Raw genomic sequence first — 16,115 nt, forward strand, 5'->3', positions numbered from 1 at the left:
TGCAAAAATTTAGTGTATACTCTAGTCTTGCCCTTATTTTTTTTAATTTTTTTATTGTTATGTTAATCACCATATATTACATAATTTGTTTTGGTGTACTGTTCCATGATTCATTGTTTGTTCATAACACCCAGTGCTCCATGCAGAACGTGCCCTCTTTAATACCCATCACCAGGCTAACCCATCCCCCCACCCACCTCCCCTCCAGAAACCTCAGTTTGTTTTTCAGAGTCCATCATCTCTCCTGGTTCGTCTCCCCCTCTGACTTACTCCCCTTCATTCTTCCTCTCCTGCTATCTTCTTCTTTTTCTTTTTTCTTAACATATGTTGCGTTATTTGTTTCAGAAGTACAGATCTGTGATTCAACAGTCTTACACAATTCATTGCCCTTATTTTTATAGATGAATTTAGTTTGAAGACTGGGTTCTGTTCATAACATTGCAAATATTTTCAGAACACTAAAATTGCTAAAATTTGTCTCCTTCATTAAAGTTATTTTGTTTGAATTTACACCAACCATTTCTTTGAGGGGCACGGTGGTGTGATGGCTAATAGTGCCAGAAGCAGACTTCCCAGGTTGAAATCCCATCTTTCCCAAACTAAGAATTTTGCAATTTGGGGCAAATTGTTCAAGAGACAAGTTTTCTCATCTATAAAATAGGGCTGATGATTAAATGCGTTAATATGAATAAAGCACTGAGAACAGTACCTGGCATATGATAAGACTATAAATGTTAGCTATCATCAGCAAGCACTTAATATTGATTTTATATGTACATTTACATCCTGTCTTTCCCATCCGTCTTCAAGATTCTCAAGGTAAGGAATCATGTCTCTTCCATCAGACTGGTTTATTCCCAGAGTCTGTCTTCTCTATTCTCCCAGACACCTTGCCCAGAATTCTGCAATCAACATGAGGAGCTGGGAACATGTCCTTTAGTTCCAACTAATACCTGTCGAAAATTCCTCTACCTCCTGACTTAGATTCCTAGCCCTGAAGTCATGCAGCCCCCACTTCCCACAATTAAAGATTCACTATCTATCCCAGAATCTGATTTCATTATATTTAAAACTCTGATATGATTCTAGGGACAAATTGTTTGCTTTCTTCAGTTGATGGGGAGGAGAAGGGGGGAGAGACCATTGAATCACAGTCAGTGACAGTGTCAGGAGCCCAGAGTATGTATGTCTGTTTCCCGCCTGGCTCCTATGCATATCTGGGTTGTGCATTTCACTAATTCTCCCCTTTTACTGATGAGTAATTAAAACTCAAGGCGGTCAGATTAGGCCCAACTTTGCCTACCTGAAAGTGAAGAAGCTAGAATTGGAGTTCGGTCTATTTCATTCCAAAGTCCATGCTCTTCATGCTCCATCAACCTTCACAGAGGAGATTTATATATATAAATCTATTTTTTAAAAGATTTTATTTATTTGTCAGAGAGAGAGAGCATAAGCAGGGGGAGCAGCAGGCAGAGGGAGAAGCAGGCTCCCCACTGAGCAGGGAGCCTAATGTGGGGCTCAATTCCAGGACCCTGGGATCATGACCTGAGCGGAAGGCAGACGCTTAACCTACTGAGCCACCCAGGTGCCCCCACAGAGGAGATTGATATAGACTACAAATATCATTCAGAGCAGATGCTCATGGAGAGAGGTATTGTAAGAAAGAGTCCTGTGTTTAGGAGTAGGGAGAGGCGGATTCAAGTTGTAGCTAGAGCACGGCTTCTGACACTTCACTTCAGGTCACTTCTCTGGACCTCAGATAGCTTATAGGTAAAATGAGGAGGACCAGGCCTACTTCGCAAGGTAATTTAGAAAATCCAAAGAGATGTTTGGGAAGCCCTTGCTCCAAGGGCAACCTCGACATCTCTAAGGGATTGCTAGACCAGCAGCAAGGAGGAGGGCTGGCAAATTTGCGCTACTGCTAAGGAAGATCAAGAAGGACTGATTGGGGGTCAAAGCATGAAAAAGGGTAGGCTGAATTTGGTTGTGCCAAGTTGAAGGGTAAGATGTATACAGTTCAGAGGCACTTGAGGAAAATCTGAGAAGCTTTTTATTTGTAAGTACTTGTGATTCTAGTGAGGGTGGGTTAGTCTTCTAATTGCTCGGTAACTGTTCTCTCAGCGATCTACCGAGCACCTTCCCGCGCCTCCGCCCTTCCCCGGGGCCTGCGCCCCTAGCCCAGACCGCTCGCGGGCCCCGCCCCAGGTCCCGCCCCTCCCGGGTCCCGGGCCCGCCCTCCTTCTTCCCCCAGCAGGGCTCTGCTCGCAGGGATCGGGGGCTGAGAGCCTCGCCCCCGCCTCGCCTCCGGCCCCTGCCTGGAGTAGCCGCGCGCCTGCGGACCCGCGCCAGCGGACACCCCGCGCGGAGCCATACGTGAGTCCCGGCAGGTCGCCGCCCCGGCGGTGGCAGCAGCGACCAGCCCCACAGCTGTAGGGCTGGAGTGAGGGGACCGAAGAGCGCTTTTCGGCCCGTCCCGTTTGCTTTGAAACCGAAAGCGCCGCAGCGGCACGAGCCCCTCAGCCTCCTCCCCGCGCCCGGCGCCGGGCTGCTGGAGCCCCGGTCCTGGCCACCCTCCCCTCCCGCCCCGCTTGCGTTCAGCGAGTCCCGCGACCAGCGCTCCGACCAGTGCGGGGAGGGCGCGGCGGGGTCGCGGGGGGGAGGCTGGGCGCGAGGCGGCCGGGCCGGGGCAGGGGCAGCCCGCCCGGCAGGTGGCCGCTGCTGCAGGCGAGGGGGTAAGATGGAGCGGGGGGGCGGTGCGGGAGACAGCTGGGCTCTGCGGCTGGGAGCGGGTTTTCTTAGCAGGGGAAGGGTGCGGTGTGGACGCAACTGGGGGTCCGGAGCTGGGGAGCTGGTCCAGAGCGCGGCTGTAGATTGGAGGGACCAGGTTCAGGTTGGGGGACGCAGGAGGGGGTGGGGGGAGTTCGGGCGAGCCCGGTACACACACATACTGCAAACCCTAGGCTCTCCCTCCGTACCCTTAGGCACCCCCGCCACTTCTGCAGGACTTCTCCGACCAGAGCCCTCCGGAATGAAACTGGAATATTGGGATGAATGGAAACCTCCACAAACTGTTCGATTGAGCGTGCTCATTTAGCAACACGACACAACACGAGACAAAACACAACACTGCATGCACACACACCCTAAGCTGAGCTCAGAGGGGTCTTGGAGGAAACCAAGGTTCAGGGAGGTGGAGTGAGTTGCGCAGGGACACGCAGAAAATTGGTAGGATCTGGGTTTTCCAGGCCAGATTGCCTCCCCCTTGCTCCTGCCCTGCAGGGGTTTGGCGGTTCTGAGACTTTTCAGTGAATCCCGGGGCCACGCTCCTGTGGTTCACTCCGCTGCGCCGCTCAGCCGCTGCCGGCTTTCACGGCTCGTTCTGCCCCCTCCTGAAGAGTTTCCATATTTGGCTATTTCAGATTTACTTTCTCCTAATTCAAGTTATCTCGCTGTGGCTGGCCGGGCTGCTCGGGGCGAGCGGTGAGGTAGGTGGAAGGAGGCGTGGCTCCCTGCCCAGGCTGTCCCTGCAGCCCCACCCTTCTCAGCCCTGGGCTCCCACCCGTGTCCTGTGAGGACAGGCATCTAGTAACCAATTTAATTCTGTAAATATTTATTGGGCACAGGTGCTGTGTGGCTGGGGCCAGTGGAATACGGTTTCTTCTTCCAGGGGCGTTTGCATTTTAAAAGGGCTCTGGAAGACAAAATGCAAAGACACTGAAGTACTTCTGGGAATAGAACGGGCTCAGTGCGTGTGAGGGAGTTTTAGGCCTGCAAAGGCCGGGGAGGACCTCCCAAATCCGGAGTGCTCCTGGCCGCTCTGCCCTTCTCACGTGGGCCATGAAAGCGTGTTAGCACTGCTGAGGGTTTGGGTGAACACGCATCATCTGAACACTCCTCCCCTCCCCCCCCAGTTCTACTCCAGTTTGCACAGGACAGACATTGCCGCAAGACAGATGTGTGTGAGGTGCAAGCAGAAAATACCCAGCCCCTGTAGACTCTTTCTTGATTTTGTTATTGTTTTGTTTTGAACTCTGTGGAATGGGTAAGCACTCAGATCCTGGAATCTCCCTACCCCCATCCTAGACGGAAGCGGAAGAAAGTCTCCTATCCGAGCTAGCCTCTGGACATCCTGCTGGAGGGGCAGTGATGGAGGAGGTGATTTTCTCAGGTCCTCTGGGCTGAGGTCTGAGGCAATGGGAGCAGGATGGGCAGTGTGTCCATCTGTCAGCAAGCCATCACCTGAGTACCCATTGGCCCTGGGTGGCAGGGCAGTGGGAAGAATAGGGAAAGGAGAGGAGGCCCCATCCATGACAGTACCAAGTGCAGTAAGTGGGATATTTCAGTGGTGTATGATGTGCAGCCAAGAGAGCTGGGTGCCTCTGAGTCAGTCCTGTTAGGCTACCCATGGGAAAGGCTCGCCAGCATTTTAGAGAAACCGACCTTCTGTGATTATCTCAGCTTCACTGCAGAGGACCCTGAAGAAAAATAAGTCCATGTTTATAAAACTCTTTCCTTTTTGAAGCATTTTCTCACTGCTGTTCTCATTTTGTCCTCCATGAGATCCTAGGAAGTCAGAACAAAGCAGGATTATTGTCCACATCTCCCAGATGGTGAGGGCGAAGCACTGCATGTAGTAACCCTTTAGGCTCCCATGCTGGGCCAGGTGTCTGCTTCCAGGCCCCCACCCTGGAAGCTAAATCTGCCCACCTCCTCCTCAGTCTGGACTCTGGTGACGCATGTCTGGTCTATTCCCACCGACATGGAGCAGGTTCTGGAGACTCTGCCCTGGCCGCCACGCAAACAGACATCCGCTCTTAGCTCTGCCCAGCTGAGTGAACTGGGGGCAAGACCCGTGTCTATTCTTGTTGGTATCCTGGAGTCTAGCATAGAGTCGGCCTAAACAGATGTCAGTGTCGAATTCATTTGAGATGTGTCTCCCTTGGGCTCGGAGGCTGCTAGGGGCTGATGGCTGGGGGACAGGTGCCGGGCGGGGCTCTAGAGAGGCTGAGCTGCCAGCAGGACTTGCTTAGATCCCAGAAATCAGAAGAGCTCTGGGCAGTTTGAAAATAGCCTTTCTTACCTGGTTAACCTCTCCCTGCCTCCCCGGGAGAGGCAGGTGCTGTTCCTTCCACTTAGCTGGCTGCAAGCTGGGGCTCAGAAGTGACTGGGAAGATCTCACAGAATGTAGGGACCGTCTAGGACCCTAGCCCAAGTCTTTGGGCTCTACGTCCTGTGCTCTTCAGTTATTTCAGCTAGGGGAAGTCAGGATTGATCCGGGGTCTTCCAGAGCTAACTGACCGAGGGAAGGGGGGAGCAGTGGCAGACCCAGTCTCTCAAGAGCTTTTTCTGCCCAGATGGTGGCTTTTACTGAGGCTCCTCTGGGGCGGGAGTCATCACTGAAGCAGAGCTGTGTGGGTGTCTGTGTGTGTGTGTGTTGGGGGAGAGAACAGGTCACAGGAGCAGAAGTGATTCCCCAGGGTTGGAGGGTTCCTGCCACGGCTGAGGCCAGGGTTAGGCCCCTCTGAGTTTGTTGCTTGGCCCAGAGAAAAGCTTTATTTGGAAGGTCAGACAGCAGTGGATCCATATGGCCCCCGGCAGGCCCTGTCTTGTGAGGAAGTGGGCTAGAAGACCAAAGAGGAAATAAAAGTGAAAATACTCATCAGTCCTGACAGAAAAATTCAAAACCCATTTGCAGCGACAGTGATGAGTCTGCATATTGTTATCAGGAGGCAGGTGGTGGTGCATGCTAAGATCAGGTGGCAATGAGGGCAGGGGACGTCTGCATGTACCTGCAGGGTCTGTGGGCCCCGCGTTGAATCATGGAGCCTGGGGAGCGCCCCTCCCTGGGGGGTGTGAGCAGGGAAGGGGGACCCATCTCACTTTCAGCAGCTCCCTGTGCCTCATGGCTGGACACGCGCTCCATAGGCTTCTCTGCTCACCAGTTCAGAACATCCCTGGGATTTCCCCCATGGTCTGTTTTCTCTCAGGGAAAAGGTACTCTCCTGACCCATGGGAGAACACCTTCTCCACCTTACACCCCTGATTCAGCCCTTTCCTCCCTCTGACAGGTTACCTCCGTTGTTGCCTGACCACTGACTCCTTCCTCTGCCCCACTAGTTCAGCCTCTGTTAAACAGGAAAACCCCACGTTTCTGCATCCCCTCTTCTCTCCCTTTTACTGAGAAGCTTCTGGAAAGAGCAGCGAGCACTTGCACTTATGCTGTATTCCTCACTCAGTGCCATGCACCTGCCCTGCTGCTCAGATTGCCCGAGGGTTTCTGGGGCCTGGTAATCCTCAGTCGCCAGCCTGCTCTGCAGCTGTTGCCCATCTCCTTGGAGGGTGCCCCACTGTCCCCACTGACGCTCCCTTCCTTGACCTCGAGCTTCTCATCCTCCTGCCCTGCAAGTGCTGGTATGAAGCCCAGGCTGTGTCCTCAGGCTGGCCCTCTATCCCCTGCGCTCCTCTCCCTAGAGCCCTCCTGACCTCCCAAGGCTTAAACCAACACCCTAAGGAAAGGATTCTGTCTCTCCCCCAGCTCTCTTCCCAGCCAGTTTGATTTGTGACACACAAAACCTTCACCATGATGTTTCAGGAGCCCCTTAGACACCTGACCCAAGTCATCTGAAGAGAAGGAAGCTCTGAGTTCTCCCTAACCCGTGCAGACACCATGGTTCTCCCACCATAACGTCTGGCCTGTCTCCTCCAGCCGGTGCTGGGCACCACGGCTGCTACTTGAGTTCCCATCCAGGTGACCTCTTTCCTGGACTACCTTAATTGTGCATTCATGTGCTGCCCTGCCCTCCTCCCATTTCCCCTCCTGCCCGCTGCAGAGGGGCCGCCATAAATACATAGTGGAAATAGTGTGGACTTTTCAGAAGCTGGGAGGTCTGGGTCCGAATCTGAATTTATGGCTTGCTGGTTGTAGTTGTATGATCTGGGCAAGTTGGGCAAGCCCAACTTCCAGGAGCCTCCGTGCTTCCACAGAGATAGTAATGTCGCTCACTTGCGGTCGGTGGAAGGATTAAATGAGCCAATACGTACCCATAGCCTGGTGTCTGGTGGGTAGTCAGTAAAGCTGGTTTTCTTCTTCCATGTGTGTGATAGCAGTAGGGAGTTGTGGGGTCTCTGGGGAGGCGCAAAATGTGTGTCTAGCCTAAAGGCATTCAAATTTAAATTAAAAACAGACAAACAAAAGAACTGCCAAGTGCCAGGGCAGACCATCGTTTATACTAGCCTGGTGCTGTCACTTTGTAATCTCTACACCAGGCAGACCTCAGTTTTGGGGGCCGGGGGGGTGGGCAGGTGAGCTGGGATGGGGCAGGGCATGGCGGGGAGAAGCTGGGACAAGCCCTTGGCAGGCAGAGGGCAGACAGCAGCAGATACGGGAGGCCTGGCCCCAGGGAGGTTTTAGGGGCAGGATTCCAGTCTTTAGAATAATTTGTGGGCAGAGCAGCTGCCGCGTTGGAGGGAAAATAGTGCTGGGTAGGGAGGTGAATCAGGCACCCAGCAGAAGAGATAGGAAGGATTTGGAAAGCAAAATACAGGCACTGGCCTGATTACCAGGAGCAAAGCCCTTCTTTTAGTGGCCAGCTAGGCCACCAGAGCAGGATGTGGAGTGAAGCTAGCTGGGTGCAAAGCTGCCAGCCAGAGCCCTTTCCGTGCTCCCCAAGCGGGGCGGGGGGGCGCGTAGCTTGGAATAGCCAGGCTGTGCGCTGAGCCCTCTGATAGAGGGGCTCTCGATGCTGGAGGATGGAGGCAAGTGGGTGGGGTGAAGCCAAACAGTCATGAAAGTCCCTCTTTTGCCTTCAGGACATTAAGATTCTGAGGAAGAGGCTGGGAAGATACCTATGATACAACCTAGGAAGATTGACCATGCTTCCCTGGGTTAAAGGCAAACGAGTTAACATAAAGTGAAGGCTTCCGTGCTAAGGAGTTGCAGAATAAAAGAAGTGATTCGACAGTTGGGTGGGGTTGTTCCAGGAAGCCCTCCTGAGGAGTGAGAAGTGGACCGGAGGGATGGGAGGGATTTTGGACTATGAGCAGAGGCATTTCAAAGGGACAAAGGAAGGAGTGAACAGCTGCCCTTCATGGATGGGAAGTAGATTATTCTGGAGCAGACTGACTTCCTCACATTAAGGTGGTTTATTTGAAAAGCCAGTAATTTGGGATGTTGCTTCACCTGCTCGGTGGCACTTCTGTAGACCTTTCTGAGAAATGTCTGACGCTGTGGATGTTAGCTGTGGACAACCAGCTTGGCACTGGTTCCATATGTGTGACTTCAAGTGGGTCACTTCACTGATGCTGGACCGTTCGAACAAGGGCAACTTCTCTAGCACCCATCTCTTCCACCTGCAGGCGTGAGGCTTGATTCTTTCAATGTCAGCTCTGCTTGACCATGTCAAATGGCTGTAGGGTCTTCTCCATCTGACTTGTCTGTTTCCAACTTTCTTCACATCATTTCTTCTGCCTTGAATGCCTCCTGTTTTAATCGACTAATTCATGCCCCTCACCCTTTTCAAAGAAAACTCAACTTCATCTCTTGTTGGGAATGCTTCCCCAAGACCACAACCAGGTTCCGTGATATTCTCTGAGGACTCACAGGATTCAGCATATAGTCATACAGCTACGATTCGTTACAGTGGAAGGATATAAAGCGAAATCAGCAAAGGAAAAAGGCACACAGGGCGAAGTCTGGAGGAAGCCAGGCGCAAGCTCCAAGAGTCCTCCCCACCATCGATGTCACAGAGGGTCACGTAATTCCTCCAGCAATGAATTGTGACAATGTGTGAAATGTTGTCTACCAGGAAAGCTCATTAGAGACTCAGTGTCCAGGGTTTTTATTGAGGACTGGTCCTGTAGGCATCCTCTGCCTAACTTATACCAAAATTCCAGACCTGCAGAAGAAAAACAGGTGCTCAGCAATAATCACATTGTTTGCAAAAACAGTTTGGGCACAGTGCACCACCTGAATCAGTTAGGAGAACCTGCCACAAATCCACCCTCCAAGAGGTTAACCAAGGGCCATCCTTGGAAGCAGTACTTTCTAAGGATGGCAGTCTCAGGCCTGCTATGTTACCTCTTTTCTGCATGGCTTCCCTGCATAATTTCACCCATCCATGCCTAGCTGTGATTATGCTGGGAGAAAATCACTCTAGATAGAAGCCAGGAGACCTAGGACTAGCCCAGCATGGCCACCTACTGCTGGTGACCTTTTGAACCCCTAGACTCCTTTTTCTTCCTTCATTTGGGAGAGGGGAATTGTAATTCTTCTTTGTAGGCCTCAAGGGTGACTGTGAGGACCAAAGAGATGACATAGTGGGTACTCCATCTGTCCCTCTTGGTTGAGCTCCTTCTGTGTGTCAGGTGCTGAGGGAAGTGTGCTGTAGTGGCTTTGAGAGGAGACCAGCCTGAGATTAAGGCAGCACTTACCACCTGTGGCCCCTTGAATACGTTTCTATAATCCTAATGGGTAGAATGGGAACACGAATAATAAGACTAGTGCCTATACCTCGTTGGGCTGCTGTGCGAAGTGGGAACAACCCATGTAAGCTTCTAGCACATTGTAGGCCCCTAAAGTGGTAGCTCTTCATTCACTCAGATATCTGAGCGTTTGCTCTGCCAGCACCCTGAAAAAGACCCGGCCCCAGCCCTGCCTTCTGTTTGCTGGTGCAGATAAATATTGAACTGATAATTACATAAAGAAACGAATTGCAATCACAGCCTGTGCTGTGGAGGAGAAGCAGAGTGTGATGAATAGCATACGAGGAGGAAGAGGGGACCGAACCTGGCTAAGGAGGCTTGGGAAGGCTTAGCTGAGTATGACATGCTTCAGCTGGCCTCAGGGGGCGTTTGGCTCAGTGAGAGAGAGGCGAGGGTGGACAGGCTGTTTCCGGCAGAGACTGAAGCTTGAGCAGAGGGAGAGGGAGAGCAGCGGGGTGAAGGCTGCGGGGGCAGGTTTGCCACGTGTGTGAAGAATGACAGGGAGGCCAGGGAGGATGGAGAATGGGCAGGGGGAGAAGGGGGCTCCCAGATGACACTGGGGATGTAGGCAGGACCGCTGCAGCATGTGTTAGGGCTTGGGGACATTAAGAGGATTGGGAGGCCGTGAAAAGATTGTGTGAGTGACGCAGCTTGGTGTTTTCAGAAGCTCAGTTAGGCTCTGTGTGAAAAATGCTCTGGAGGAGCGAGTGGGTGAGGGAGACTAGTTGTAGGAGGCTGTGCGGTGGGCCCAGCTGACAGGGGTGGTGGTTTGAATCAGGGTGTTGGTTGTGAGGGTGGTGGAGAGAAGAAGATGGAATGTACCCGTCAGGTACACTCAGGGGGCCTCTGTGACTGATAGGATGGGGAGGGGGCGGGAAGGCATTGGCCAGATGATGCCAAGGAATGTAAAGAGTGGGTCTTCACTACAAGGGAGCTCTGGAGAGAGAGCAACTTGGGAGAGGGGATGTGTTAGCTTTGGAGTGCCTGCAGGACAGTCAGAAGGAGGCATGGTGTAGGCAGCCTGAATGTGAGTCTAGATGCAGAGGAGGTCCAGGGTGGGGAGAGAGAGATGGTTGGGAGCTGTTAGTTCATGCATTGTCTCTGGTGTTGGGCAGTGTGGTTTCAGGGAAGCAGAAGGGAGAGTGTGTGTTTGGAGGAGGGATTGGGGGGCAACAATGTCAGACATTGCTGAGAAGCCAGGTAAGATGAAGACTGAAAACAGACCATTGGCATTAGTGACCCAGCCATTGCTGCTTTGGGTGGCTTGGTGAGGATGTGAGCCCGGCTGGAATGGGCTGAGGATTGGATTGAAGAGAGGCCAGTGGAGACGGTCACTCCACTGGGAAGGGTGAGGGTGAATGAAGAAGTTTGGCTGTGAAGGAAGGAGAGAGCTCAAACTTTTGAGAAATATGAGCGTGTGGATTTTTAGTGTTGCTTTGCTCTCTGGAGAGACCTGTGTGAGCGCTGATGGAAGGAGCCAGCCGACCAGGAGAAGTTGGCGATGAAGAAGGTGGGGTGGGAGACAATGGATGTTAAGTCCAGTCCCCCCTGAGAAGGCAGGAGTTCAGGACAGGGGGAGAGGTTGCCCTAATTCAGAGGTCACCTCTAACACGCCCTGGGAGGGAGAGGGCAGAGCAGGGGCCCCCCATGCAGGAAGACACGCAGGACTGATGTCAGGAAGTGGAGGTCGTTCTGGTCTGAAGACTTCTATTTTTTTCTGTGCAGTAGGAAGTGAAGTTTCTGGGTGAGAAGGGGCCGGGCCCTGGCGGGTGGCGGGGGGGGGGGGGGGGGGGGGGTGTGGTCAAGGTTTATGGAGAAGAGAAAGGTTTGAAATAGATACTGAAAACAAGAGAATGGGCTGAAAAGGAAAACCTGGCCTCCAACTCTGTTACCTGTCTGCATGATGAAGCCTCCAGAAAAGCGACCCTGGCAAATGTGTCAGCTCTCTAGCACCTTGTGAGGCACCTGGGTGAGGGCCCCAAACATGTTTATTGACCGAAAGGTTGGCCTGTCTACCTTTAAAAATCCTTCTCGGCGTCTTCCTCTCCTTCCCCAGTACCTGGCTCCCCCTGTGACACATCCCCAGGGTCTAGTTCACTTTAGTAGGGGTAAGGAGTGGGGCTCAAACTCCACTTTTCCAGCCGCGCCTGGCTGGACCCTCCCCTCCTGACCCTGACTCCCCCTCCCCAAGTCAGCTAGCATTATTAGCCAGCTTTGCCCCGTCTAGCTGGAACTGGTGGCATTTCAGGACTTAGAAAGGGTTGAGATGAGAAGGTTTAGGCACTGGGAAGCAGGATGGGTGGGAAATGAAGCTTTTGGTAAGGGATCCGTTCAGTATCAGATACTCTCCGTCAGTGTCTATGGTGTACCTATCACATGCACCGTCCAGTGTCAGGGCCTCAGTAAACAAAAGAAACCCCTCTGCCCCCACAGAGCTTGTATTCTGGCTGGGGAAGTTCGGAGGTAAAGAAGTAAACCTATACCACGCCTGACGGTGGTGAGTGCTTTGGAGAGAAATGCCTCAGGGGAGGGGGTGTGGCGTCAGGGAGGTGGTGTTTCCGAGTGGGGCAGTCGACGAGGGCCTCACTTGTGAGGTAGCGTTTGAGCAGATACCTGAAGTGTGGGAACAAGCCATTCCGGCATCAGGCGGACAGACAGCAAGGAAAGGCTCTCGCGCTGGTTAGGAAGAAGCGAGGCCAGTGTGGCTGGAATGTGTGCACAAGGAGGAGAGTGCTAGAAACTGAGGACAGGCCAGATCATGCAGGACGCGAAGAACACTGGCTGTAAGCCCGAGAGATGGGGCCACTGGGGCTGAGGAGTGGAATATCTGACTTTTGTTTTTAAACAGATGGCTCTGGCTTCTGGGGTGTGACTGAGCTCTATGGGGAAGGGCAGAGGCAGGAGGCCAGCTAAGAGATTAATGCTGTTTCCAGTGGGAGAGGATGCTGACTTAGAGCAGAGTAGTTGTGCTGAAAGTAGGGAGCAGCAGTTTGAGATGTTTGAAAGAAGAGCTGGGAGGATCTGTGTTGTGGGGTGCAGAGTAAGAAGAGCCAAGAGTGATTCCAAAGTTTTGGCCCAAGCAGTAGGGTGATTGGTGGCGCCATTTTGCTGAGGTGGAGGAAGGCCTTGGGAGGAGCAGGTTGGGCAGGGTTGGCTGTGTTACTACAGAGGTGTCTGGTGAACGAACAGGGAGATGTGGACCAGGCACTTGGAATGAGGAGAGGTCCAGATTGTGGATAGAAATTGGGGTGCTGTCAGCCTCGGATGGCCTCTATATAGGGCAGGAGCCAAGATGAGCTCACCAGAAAAATGAGCCTGGAGAGAAGAAAAAGGTCCAGCACCAGCCTGGGTCCTCTGAGTGATGGGGGAATGAGGAGTGGCTAGTGGGGAGGAAGAGGAATGGTCTAGGAGCTGGCCCAATGGTCCAGCTCTGTGTGTCTCACATGGTAACCTGCTATGGAATCTAGCCCAGAAACTTGCTCAACAAGCAGACTTCTAGCTACTACTGAGAGATCTCAGTTCTGAAGTACATTATGGGGTAGGCTAAAATATTGTGACACGTAGGCTCCCCAAACAGAGGTCTGTTTCTCTGGGGGAAGGTGTCCAAGCCAGCATCTTTATCATGCTCTAGGGCACACTCTTAGGGCATTTGGTTGTTGTACTTTGTATGTAGGCATGGTCCCCACCTGGACTCAGCTGTCTGGGGGACGGGAACTGTGTGGTAACTTGGGGTCCTCCCCCACTGTAGAATGAGGCATGGGCCTCTGCACACAGCAGGCACTGAATACATGCTGACAATAAACATGTTTGGGGCCCTCACCAGGTGCCTCGGATATTAAGTGCTTATTTATACGTCAGGCACTGTGTGCTAGTAATTTACATGAATGAACACATTTAATCCTAACCCCAAGCCTTAGAGGCAGGTGCTATTATTGTCCCATTTTCTAGATGAGGAAGAGATGACTCAGGTAAGTGGATGACAAAAGGAAGTGAACCCCACGGTCTGATTCCAGAACTGGTCTCTAGGCTGTCCTGCCTCTCACCCAGACCTCCGTCCAGGTGTCGGGCGAAATGTGGTACATTTCCCTGTAGCCATGACACAGAGCAAAAAGCACTGGACTTGGAGTCAGGAAGCCTAGAGTGCGGTTCTGCTCCGCCACGTGAAGTTGCTTGACAGCTCGGGCCCCGGGTACGTCGTCCATCAGAAGGGTGACGATGGTAGTATTGCCACAGAGTTGGTGTGAGGACTGCGTGTGATGTCGTGTGTAAGCCTACACACTGCTAAGGACTAGTGTGTGTGAGTGGTAGTGTTAGAATTATTATCTTGAAAGAGCAAACTGTGGAACCCCGAAGATGACCCAAAAAAGTTGCCAGAGGGATACAGATCGCAGGAAACCCAAACAGGCCTTGTTTCCCCCAAAACAGTTCCTCTGTAGACTTTTTTATTTACTGATGTTTCTGCATGAGATTTGGTTTGATGAGTGTCACTATTTTTTAAAAGCTGTGATATCCCTGGCTCGCTGATCCCTTAAGCCCTTGTACAGTTGACTGGCTCAGTGGTTGGGGAGAAAGTCATTCTTTCAAATTCTTTCTCTTTCTCTTGCCCCCCCGCCGCCCCACCCCGGGCTCCCTTCCTTCTCTCCCTCTTCTGCTGTCCTGATCCTAAGAACCCGATGTCCTGGGTTGTGTGAGGGGCTCGAGCGTTCTGTGAGTACGCCTCAAGGACGCCCACCCATGTGTGCGCTGGGCATCTGGGGTACACCTGGAGTAGCAGACCTCAGGAAGCTTCTAGGTTATACTGCCCCAGTACAGAGCTGAGAGGAGAGGGCCACGCCTGGTCCCATCCAATTTCTCCGTGGGCCCGGGGCCAGAGCTGGCCTCGCCGCTGATCAGGAGGGGATTGCTCCGTCTGCCCCTTGCAGAACATCGACTCCTGCCCCAGCCGCAGCCTCTCCCGGCTCTGAGGCAGTGGGCAGTGTGTCACACAGCTTTGGAGATGTGACCTGGCCCAGAGGCAGCTGGGCGTGAGCTCGTGTGAGAGATGAGGCACGGCTAGAATGAGGTTGGCCTTTAGTAGCTAAAAGTCGCCAAAAGGTCAAACCAAGGTTTCTGAATCCACCTTGGCATGTCTGTTGTGGATCCTGTCTAGGGAGGTCTCAGGGCTCTCCTCTTTCCCCAGAGCACCCATGGGCCATGGAAGGTGGGGCCGGGCAAGGCTTCTGATTCCAAGCCCAATCGCAGCCTCTCAGCCATTGTCTCTTGGCTGTCTCCACACTGCCACGTGGCTCTGCTTGGCCGGGCCCCTGGACTCTCCTTCTCCCCCTGTGCATGAGAAGGTCGGATGGTTGGGAAGGGAGAGGGCGAGAAAACCGTAAGGCTCAGATGATGCCCCAGGACGTGAGGAAGTAGGGACCCCCACCCACATTTGGAAAGAAGTCCGGTTGGGCCTTTCCCGTGAGGAGAGGTGGGAGTTTGGCAAGAATGAGGGACAGAGGCTGACCCAATCTCAGGGGAGTCCCGCAGGGAGCCCTGCAGAAGTGTGGTCAGGGGTGGGAGAAGGCCACACAGCACAGTGTCCCCAGGGCCAAGGGATCAGGGGGTTTCAAGGAGGAAGTGCCAAATGCCACATAAAGGGCAACAGGGCTACAATTTAGGACAGACTGATTGGTGGGTCTGATTGTATGATTACAGTTTAGGTCATCGAACTAATATAATATGCTTTTCCAAACTACCTAGGCCGCCCTCCTTCGCCCATCCAACACCCAGAGGATTCGGGCCCCCCAGCTTGTTCAGGGGCGGGGTACGGAGAACTGGGAGAGCAGGTAAGCTGCAGGGAGGTGCCCATGGGGTCCTAGGAGGGACACAAGTCTGCAGGCCCTGCTCGGGGTGGGGGGGAGGGGAAGTGGCCGGTGCGGGTGCTGCTGGGCCGGAGCCCACTGCCCACTGCCCGTGACGGGATGGGGGTGGGGGTGCGGGTGGGGGTGTGAGGAATCCGGGCCCACCGTGCTGCATTGCTGTTTCCTCATCGGTGTCTGCGTGCAGTAGGTCCTCAGCAAAGGAGTGATTTACAAAAAGTGATTGAATGAGTGAACCTTTAGTGGGAGATAGTAAAGTGTAACTATGAATCCAGAATAATGCTTTGGGTGAAGTGAGGAGGAGAATGTGTTTGGAGGAGGAGACAGAGAAATGAGAAAGGCAACTCTGGCTAGAGGAAGAGCAGTTAGCTTAGCGAAGGGTCCTCGATAAGCGGGAGCAGCGCCTTGTCTTGGGGAGGAGCTGGTATCTGGGGAAATCATGGAAGTAGGTCCAACTTAATGCACAGGCGTGAAGATGAGTCGACGAGGTGCCGTGCCCACCCACAAGGGTGTGGTGTGACTCAAGCCTTAATGGGGGTGCTGACTGTAGGGGAGGGCCCAGTGGGTGGGCTCTCAGGACTCAACTCTGGTCAGAACTGCCACTCATCACTATCACTTCTGGGCCCGGACGGGGGGATGGGGGTAGGAATATAGGGATGCAGAAAAAGCAAAGTGCATGCACAGCAAACCAGTGAGTGAGGGAACACACACAAGCATGAAAAGAACATAGGACGGAGAGGGGAATATTTAGGCAAGTCGCACTGGGGTGGGGGCGGGAGC

The 16,115-nt window shown here is 53.1% G+C and overlaps 1 protein-coding gene across 15 annotated transcripts in view; it reads left to right on the top strand.

The window, feature by feature from the left end:
* Positions 1–2,252: 2,252 nt before the first annotated feature.
* The window catches only part of TRAF5 (TNF receptor associated factor 5), a 46,655-nt gene continuing 32,792 nt past the window's right edge, over positions 2,253–16,115 (top strand). For 6 of the 15 annotated variants that reach the window (XM_027613216.2, XM_027613222.2, XM_027613221.2 and 3 more), the window contains exons 1-2: positions 2,253–2,373; positions 15,217–15,302. The gene's annotated coding sequence lies outside the window, so the exon portion shown is untranslated. Of the gene's footprint in view, positions 2,374–2,621; positions 2,733–3,419; positions 3,486–12,030; positions 12,264–15,216; positions 15,303–16,115 lie in introns of those variants that run through there. The other 9 variants (XM_027613219.2, XM_027613228.2, XM_027613217.2 and 6 more) reach the window with 8 other exon arrangements.

The sequence above is a fragment of the Zalophus californianus genome, chromosome 10, assembly GCF_009762305.2.
Source record: "Zalophus californianus isolate mZalCal1 chromosome 10, mZalCal1.pri.v2, whole genome shotgun sequence".
Classification (NCBI taxonomy): Eukaryota; Metazoa; Chordata; class Mammalia; order Carnivora; family Otariidae; genus Zalophus; species Zalophus californianus.